The sequence below is a fragment of the Choloepus didactylus genome, chromosome 8 (assembly GCF_015220235.1).
Source record: "Choloepus didactylus isolate mChoDid1 chromosome 8, mChoDid1.pri, whole genome shotgun sequence".
NCBI lineage: Eukaryota > Metazoa > Chordata > Mammalia > Pilosa > Megalonychidae > Choloepus > Choloepus didactylus.
Window position 1 is genome coordinate 18,041,995 of NC_051314.1, and position 9,059 is coordinate 18,051,053.

Here is a 9,059-nt window from a genome sequence, read left to right on the forward strand (position 1 = left end):
TGGAAACAGGAAGCCCCTGCTCTCCAAAACTGTGGGTCTGTTGTGAAAACAGACTCCTGAACAGGTTGTACTTTAATGAGCATCAAAGAGGGAGCAGCTAAATCTGCAGAAGATGCAAGACCCAAGGTTGGGCAAAAAGCGGGAGGAGCATGGGGCTAGGAGTTGGGAACTGCGTTCTAGTTCCAGCTCTGTCCCCAGCTCACTGGGTGACCTTGGGCAAACCCCAGCCTTCTAGGCCTTTGTTTCTTCATTTGTAAAAAGAGATGGTTCGACTGTTTGCCCTTGCAGCTCTCCCATGCTGTGTTTGTGCCAACTCTTATTGCATCCAGCTCTGTGCTAGTTCTGGAAGGAAGTAGATAAGAGACTGCTGGGCATTGCCCATTAGGACATTACATCACGGAGAAGTATGAAACCATCCTCTCCCTCTAAAGCGGCAACAGGCTAATTCCCTGTCTGCACAAGTGTCCAAGCCGAGCTCTGGGTGTCTTAGAGAATCTAGAGATCCAGTGGTGGCTTGGAGTCAGACCACTGAGGTTTCTTCCAACACAGATTCCAGGAGACTACGAAGTTTTAGAGCAATGTAAGGTCAGAAGCAGGAGGCCTTCTTACTGGGGGAAAGTTTGGGGAGGAGAGGCCCATGTTACCAGGCTGTCTTATCTGGGAAGGCTTTCTGCAGGAGCTGGGATTTAATGGGGGAAGGCATTCCAGAGGGGATAAACTTGCAGCAGTCCCAGGCCAAGTCTGGTTATCAGGCCTTCTGACCTGGGCCCAATCACTGAGCCTCCCCAAGCCTCAGTTTCCCCATCCGTAAAACAGGGCCAGGGAGAGAAATAGAGCGAGTGTGTAAAGTGTCTGGCACAAGGCTTAGCAGAGGAGTGGGTCTTGGACAATCGCCCTCTTCTGTGTCAATCCCTTTCCCTGCTCTGGATCTCAGAATCCCGGATCCTGCCGCCCCAGCCTGGGGAAGACACCTTCTCGCCATCATCTCAAAACTAGTCCCGGACCTGTCTTCTCTCTCCATCTTGCCTGGCAAACCCCCAGAATCACTCCTCCTTTTTTTCTTCCTCATTTTCCCACGGGAGTCTTTTAATTTCTTTCTCTGTATTATAAACACAAAACAAGTGTTTAAACGTCTGACTCTAAGGCAGCCTGGGAAACGGAGTGACTCTTACATAAAGAACAGATGAGGCCCACGCTTGTCAGCAGGGCCATCTGCATGCTCACTCGCCACCCTTCCCTCTCTCGCTGTTATTTCACAATTAAGGATGGTGACAAGGACCTGGGGGGAGCAGCAGCCACGGGGAGCCCAATGCAGGTTAATTGCTGACTTGCCCCGGCCCTGGGTGGCCCTTGCTGGGAGCCAGGGGCTGTCCCCTACCCCGTTCACTTCCCAAGTCCGTGGCCCTCCACTGCCCCCCGGGGTCCCTGCACTGGCAGAGAAGCTGGAGGAGGGGGAGGCGGTAAAATGCCTGGTTGCTCCCCTGGGTGCTGGGGTCTGACATTCGGTCATGAACCTGGCTTTGTAACTCAAGTTCATTACTGAGTCTCTCTGCACCTCAGTGTTTGCATCTGAAAAATGGAAATGACAATGATAGCCACTTTACAGATTTGTTGTTATGATTCATTGAGGTCATGCCTGCAGCGTGCTTAGCTTAGGCCTAGCCTGCTTGATAAAGAGTAAGTGCGCCAAAAAATAAAAAAATAAAAAAATAGTTTATTGACTCTGGGAAAGCTGAGTGCGCAGCTGGGGTTGGGAGCAACCTGGCTGTGATCAGCTCCATTTTGAGGGTGGATCATAAGAGAAAACCAGCTTTAGGGTCAATAGGGCCGAGTAAAAGTAAAACTTGACTAATATCATCATTCGGTGGTCAGTCTTAACAGTAATCAGCTACTGAGTCCCTGGGTTACTCTCCTACCTTTAGGCAAAAAAAATTTTAAAAACAAAATTAGCCTGAAATTAGGAGTGTTAGAGCCCACTCGGAGGGCCTGCAGAAATACATGCCGCCCCTAGGCTCAGTGAATGAGAACCCTTTGTGTCTCGAGTTATCCCATGGACCGTGGAGTCAAGGAGAGTCTGCTGCTCCTTGCTCGGTCCCTGGCCAGCGGGCGACCCAGCAATGCCCCATCTCTGGACCAACTCATATTGGCCCTGCCCACCTCTCAGGATCGTGGTGAGACCCAAGAGGGAAAAAGGATGTGAGCAGGTTCTGGAAAGGTACAAATTGCCATGCAAATATCAGGGGTGATGCACAGTTACTTGGTCAGTGTTCACCCTAGTTTGGATTTAAGAGACCATGGTCAGACCTCTAGTTTGCAAGCACGACATGCAACAGAGAAGGGGTCTGCAAGGTGTCGGTGGCACTGAGTTCTGTCTGGGTTTACTAGGACAAGGCAGCGGGAAAGGGTGAACCCCATGGTGTGCCTAGAAGGATTGCCCGTGAGGTACAGTGCTCTCCCAAGGACTTGGCACCAGGAGGACATTTTTGGCCTCAGTTTACTCCTTTGCCACTGGCAGTGCTCACCCCCAGGCGAGCCGGACACGGCCCCATGATATAGATGCTACCCCACCCACCCCCAGTGGAAAGGGCTCCGTCTGGACTGGCCTCCGTCCTCACCCACCACGCACTGGTCAAAGACCAGCCTGGGCACCTGGAATGGGGCCTGGAGGATGATGGGATGATCAGGCCAGCGCTGGCCCCAAGCTGCAGGTGTCTGGTGCTGCTGAATAAATCATGCTCGGGCTCAGTCAAGCATCTTCCCCCAGAGGAGGGCTCTGCTTCCCAGATGCTATCTGCCCCCCCAGAAAGCCAGGTGGCACATATCACAGCCCTACTTCAGCAGATGGCGAGCAGGGGCCAGCCCCCCACCTGGCCTGGCTTCCATTTCCCAAGCTGCAACCAGCCTTTGCAGAGATCCGTGCAAAGCCCAGGCAAACTGCTGCTCTGCCTGGGCTACCCCTGCTCAAAACCCTTGCGGGGCGCCCCACATCCTGCAGAAGGCCGTCCAAATGCCTCAATTTGACATTCAAGGCCCTTTAGAACCTGGCCTCCCACAGCCTCACCTGCCCCCTTCTCTGGCCACCCCTCTAACAAGCCTTCTGCTAGAGTCACCCCAGCATGCTCACATCTCCTGCACACTCTGCACATCTTTTCGCATCTGTGGTTTTGCTTATACCATCTGCTCCATGCTCGTGGTCCCCATTTCTGTCTCCAAAGCCCACCCTGCTTCAGTGGCTGTTTCATGGGCTGCACCCAAAGCACTGGGCTCTTGCAGCTGGACGCCATGTCGTTCACCCAGGGGCCTCCTAAGGGCAGTGCCCCATGTCCTCGGTACTTCTCACAGCACCAGGAGAGCAGGGCCCCTTTCCCGGCCCCTGGGTGCCCCTGTCACAGCCCTGCACACACTCTGCCTTAATCACCTGTATCACCCCTGGACCCAAAGCTCCAGAAGGACCAGGTCTGCCGGCCCCCCCCAGTGTCTGTTTCCTTCTCCTTTTGCCCTCGGCCTTGAATAAAATAAAGAATGAATAAATGTATGAAGTTGCCAGGCTGAGACTCTCCAGCTCATTGAATCTATTTAAGAAACCCTCAAGCCAGTGCATCATCCGATTATCTCTTATTCTACCCTTCATATTGGGATCCTTGTCTAAAATGCCTCGGGTGCAGTTTTAACTCAACCCCAGAGAAGATAAATAGCTTACCGGCTGACACAGCCCAGTAAATAACTTTCAGATGATCTATTTTTGCTGAGGATTCTTATGTTGACACGGCAATCGGGCTGACGTAGCGTTACATTGATCCAGTCGTTCCTTTTCAAAAATGACCTTTAGAATGGCACATATTTTCCTGACTAGAAATTCAGCTAAATTCTGCAGTGTACTCTGGCTATCACATACCTTTGAACATTCTTCAGCCAAAAGTAGCAAGATCCACGAGGGCCAGATAAGAAAGAGGGGGCTACAGGGACTAATGACTCATCTTGGTGGAGGGCTGCTAGGGAAGGGGGAGGGGACACGGTTCCTTTCCTAGGTGGTGCGTCTTTAAGCTCCAGAAGCCGGGAGGAAGAGGGGAGAGAGAGGCACACACAGAGGGACAGGGAAAACGAAACACGGGGCAAAGAGACAGAGGGAGACAAGAAGAAATGACCCCGGGAATCATGGCTTTCCCGGCCCAGCTGGCAATGACAGTCGGAGAGACTGACATCCCTCACCTTGTATTACATGTGTGCAGCATTTCCAGCTTACCCAGGGTTTACATATTCATCTCATCTGATTGCCCAACCTCGGGGCTGCAAGAGAGCAAAAGGTCAGTCAGTCTCCAATCTCCACGTCCCCCGGAAGGGCTCCTCTCACCATGGCCATCAGCAGGAGGCCCCTCGCTCCGCATGGGTGGCCCGTTGGAAGGTGCAGTGTAGGGAAGAGAAAGCCAGCGGGTTATAGAGCCACACCTGGGCTCTGCCACTATTCAGCCGTGCGGCTTTGAGTCCTGTACTTGCCGGGCCTCTGCCTCTTCGGCTGTGAAATGGGAACATGACGGCGTTCCCCTCGGATGGGTGATGCGAGTATCACACTGTGACTGGGAGGCAGGCTTTGAAAGGAGGAGAGCTGGGTTTGGGCTCTGCTGCTGCCCTTACAAGACCTTGGGAGCATCACTAAATCTAGGCCAGCCTCGGTTTTCCTAACTGGATAATGGGGATAATGGCCAAGACTAAAGGAAGCTAAGTCACTCCAGGCCAAGGACAACCAATGATAACGGCCAACACTTACACAGCTCTTACTGTTTTCAAGCTGTCCTAGGATGTGTGTGTGTGTCTGTGTGTGTGTATGTGTGCTGTAATCTCTATACCAACTCCTGATTTAGATAATGTGATTATCCCCAGTTTACAGATGACAAGACTGCGACACAAAGATGTGAAGCAACTCTCCCAAGATCACTCAGTGGCAGAGCTGAGATTCGAACCCAGGCCACCTGGCTCCAGGTACTGGGACCCTCACCCCTGACTTTTGCTGCCTCTCAGCAAGGGCTCAATAAAAATGAGCAGTTTCTATTCAGTTCCCAGCCATATTGAGATGCTGGATCCAAGCTCACTTCCCCCACCCCACTCCCACTCGTATAGAACTGAGAGCTGCTGCCTTGTAGCACCTACTCATTGTCCCCAGGAGCTGCCACCTCTCTCCCCTGCGCCTGGCACAGCCATTCTGCTGCTTAAAGACTAATTAGCCTGTTTCCCACGGATCTCTCCTCCAGGCAAACCTTGCCCAGCCATCCCCAGTGGGAACCCTCATTGATCTATCATTCATAAATGTACGTTAACAACCCTCCATGTGCCGGGCACGGAGCCTGCTCCCTTGGGCCTCTCCATCCAGCAGATGAACTTGGGATTCCTGCCCTATTCTGATCACCCTCTGTGGGACCCTCTCCAAAGTTTTAACATGTCTCTCCAAATGCTGGGACCAACAAATCAGCCAAGCCCTACTTTGAGTCTCCATGGTTACCTGGGAAGTGGGCAAGATAGCAAGTATTGCCCCCCTGTGACAGAAGAGGCCACTGAGGCCCAGAGAGGGGAAGCGACTTTCCCAAGGCCACACAGCAGATCAGTGAAGGAGTTGGTCTCCCTTCCCCCAGTTTCTGGCCTCAGCCTCCTGGCTCTTAGGACAACACTTTCCTTGCCTTTAGGGGCTGGAGGCAATTGGAACTTTACTGGGGAGAAGGTGGATGGGCACCTGGTGGAGGCCATGCTGCCCCCCACTTTTCTGCTTCTCCCTGACTCAGTAGACTTAGGGGCACCTGATGTCCTCTCTTTAGTTTGAAAAACATAAAAGCTAAATAAATAAATAAATAAATAAATAAATAAAATTGTTTTTAAACGCTGAGGAGTTAAAATTAGTTTTCCACCTTCTTCTGCCCTAGAAAGAGCTAGCAAATCACCTGGAAGAAAATGTTTCCTTGATGGGAGCTGGGGGGGATGCCGGTGGGGGCTGCCTGGGTCGGGGCTCACAGCATTGTTTTTCTCCACCTCCCTCCTTATTTTCCACGGGGAAAGCACAGCACATTATTCTGTTTCAATATTAAAAGCCAAACAGACATTGTTTCTGCTGCAGTCCCCATCCCCCTGATGACCTGTCAAGAGGGGTTGGGGCTCAGCACCCAGTCAAAGCCAGGGGGGCCTGAGGTCGCATTGCCAGCTAGAGGGGCTGCTGGGGAGGGGGAGAGCTCTGGCCCAGCCCGGCCCTGCCTCCCTCTGGAACTTTGAGCCCCTTCCTTCCCCTGTGGGAACCTCAGCCTTCTGGTTTGGAAAATGGGGCTCCTAGTGCCCTGGGGTCAGGCAGGGAGGAGTGGGCAGGTGGAGGGCGCCCCTTCGCTGGCTGCTGCCTCCTGTAGACGCAGGCAGGGGCCGGGTGCATAGGGTCACGGTCCCAGGCAATGCCCACCGTCACCTCCGTGACAGGAGGCTGCTGTCACCGAGCCCTTCTCTGGGCGGAGAAACTGAGGCTTGGGGCAGTGAACGGAGCTGGTCTTCAGGCCCGAATCTCCGTAACTGGAGGACTCAGGCCATTTCCAAACAGCCCATCCATGTGTTTTGCAAACTATCTTGTGCCTTTGGGACATTGTTCTAGAGAAGCAACCTGAGCCCTGTGACTGCCCCTCAGCCCTGCCCTTGGGCTCGAAGTCCTGAAGCCCCTCCTGGGAGCAGGGCCTTCCTGGGGCTCTCCTCCAGCTCCCACACACCCCTGCATCCCCCACCCAGAGACGGTCCTTCTGCATTCCAGCGCCCTGTGCAGTAGGCGCCCTATAGATGCCCCCCAATGCACAGGACTTCCCACTGGGAATGACAGAGGCACAGGGGATGGCGGTTTCCATAGCAACGCTGGGTTTCTCATTCCCAGCACATAACATGCCAAACCAGGGTTGGAGGGGTGCAGTCCCCTCTCTCATTGGAGAAGTCTCTCTCTGTCCCCTCCTGCCATCTCCAGCTCCACCTTACATGGTCCCACACAGACAAGGAAAGCTAGGGAGGGGCTCCGGGGACACTTGGACCCTCACAGGCCATTCAGCTTGCCTCAGAGGCCACCAGACTCACAGGGGCTGAGGGGGCCTGAGGGAATCCAAAGTCAGTGTGTGACCTTGTGCAGGGGGAAGAGGGGAGAGAAGAGGAGTGGGGGGAGAGGAGGGACAGAAAAGTGTCCGTGAAGACTGCTAGTGCACAGAGCTGCTAGTAGACCCCCGACAATGCTGACCCTTTTGGGTCAAGGGCCTGACCTTTGGGGTTAGGCAGACCTGTGACCTCTTCTCTCTGAGCTTCAGTTTCTTCATCTGGAAAATGGGAGGAATAAGAGAATTCACCCTCCTTGGTGTGGTGCTTGGCACCTAGGAGGGCAACAAATGGTGGCCGTCCTTATTGCTCTGGTAACACCTCACTGACACTGAAGTCTGAACACCTCAGCCGGGCAGGGAACCTTCCGCAGTCCTCGCTCCTGCTCTTATCACCCACCCACCCCCATGCAAACCCTCTGTCCCAGATGCTCAGCCCCCTGCTTGTGTTTAGCTGAATCAGAAAGGAGCGGTGGGTCCTGGGAAGCTGGCACTGCACCCACCTTCAGCCTCTGCTCCTGGGCCTCCGCTTGTCTAAAGTTCCTTCTGCGTGACCCCTCTTCAAACCCTCCCTGCTTACGTGGCCAGCCCAAGTCCCCCTCCCTCAGGAAGCCTCCCCAGCCCACAGGATCTGGCCGTCCCCTGAGCTCACCTTGCTCCTTGATCCCAGTCTAACCATCCCTGCACTCCTCTGCTCTTACTGCACAGTGAAAACATCTATCAGCCACCTCCTGGGTGCTGCTCATTGTGCTGAGAATTAATATATATTGGAAAGCACCCAGGACCCAGCAGCCTCTCAAGAAACAATTATTATTACAGATGGTTTACGTGCAATCTCCCTTAACGAGCACAGGAAACAGGAACCCTTGTCATTTCCGCTTCATAATGAGAAAATAGACACAGAGATGGACAGATCTGCCTATGTCACAAGGTCAGAAAATGACAGAGTCTGGATTCAAACCCAAGGCCCTTTGCAGATGCAACAAGGTGAAATGACATTAACAGCTGGCACCAAAATCCTTCTTGAGGAGGCATTGGCCTTTGCTTGGAAAAGGTTGGAAGATGACACATGATCCCAAGAGCCCAGGACACTAAGTACCTTGTTTTATTGCATTTTGCTCTATTGCGCATCACAGATAATGTGTTTTTTACAAATTGGAGTTTTGTGGCAGCCCTACGTCAGGCAAATCTACTGACGCCATTTTTCCAACAGCCTGTGTCACTTCGTGCCCCTCTGTCACATTTAATTAAGGTATGTGCATTGCTTTTCAGACACAATGTCTTTGCACACTTAATAGACTACAGTATAGTGTAAACCTAACTTTTATATGCACTGGGGAGCCAAAAAATTCATGTGACTCCCTTTATTGCAATATTCTCGTTACTGCATCTGGAACCGAATCTGCGATATCTCTGAGGTGTGCCTGTCATAGCAGCTGGCCATCAGGTGTTTCCCTGAGACCTTTATGTTTATTAACTCAGGTGATCCTCCCATCAACCCCGTGAGGAAGGTGTTAGTGTCAGTCCTGCTTTGCAGATGAGGAAACTAAAGGACAAGACATGAAACTTTCCTGAGGTCACACAGCTGGTAAACAGAGTTAGGATTCAGACCCAGGGGGCCTGTCTCCAGGGCCGGCTTTTAACCCCTTTGCTAATAGGCCAAACCGTTTTGCCTATAACTAGGAGTAGAATTTTGTGGTCTTTTTCCTGAAGGGAGGAGGAGGAGAGAGAGCTGGAGATCAGCATGGACAGGTGGAATGAAGAAGCCATCAAGATAGATCGAGAGGGCTAACTTGGGGTGAGCAGCCAGTGAAAGCCCTCCATCTCTAGGTGGCTGAGAGGTCTATAGAAACACAGAGGCCTTGATGCATGGTGGTTCCAGAACCCACCATTCTCTAATAATAATTTAAAAATAAACCAAAAAAACAAAAACAAAAACCTCATAAATGGCCTTTGTGCATTTTAAAG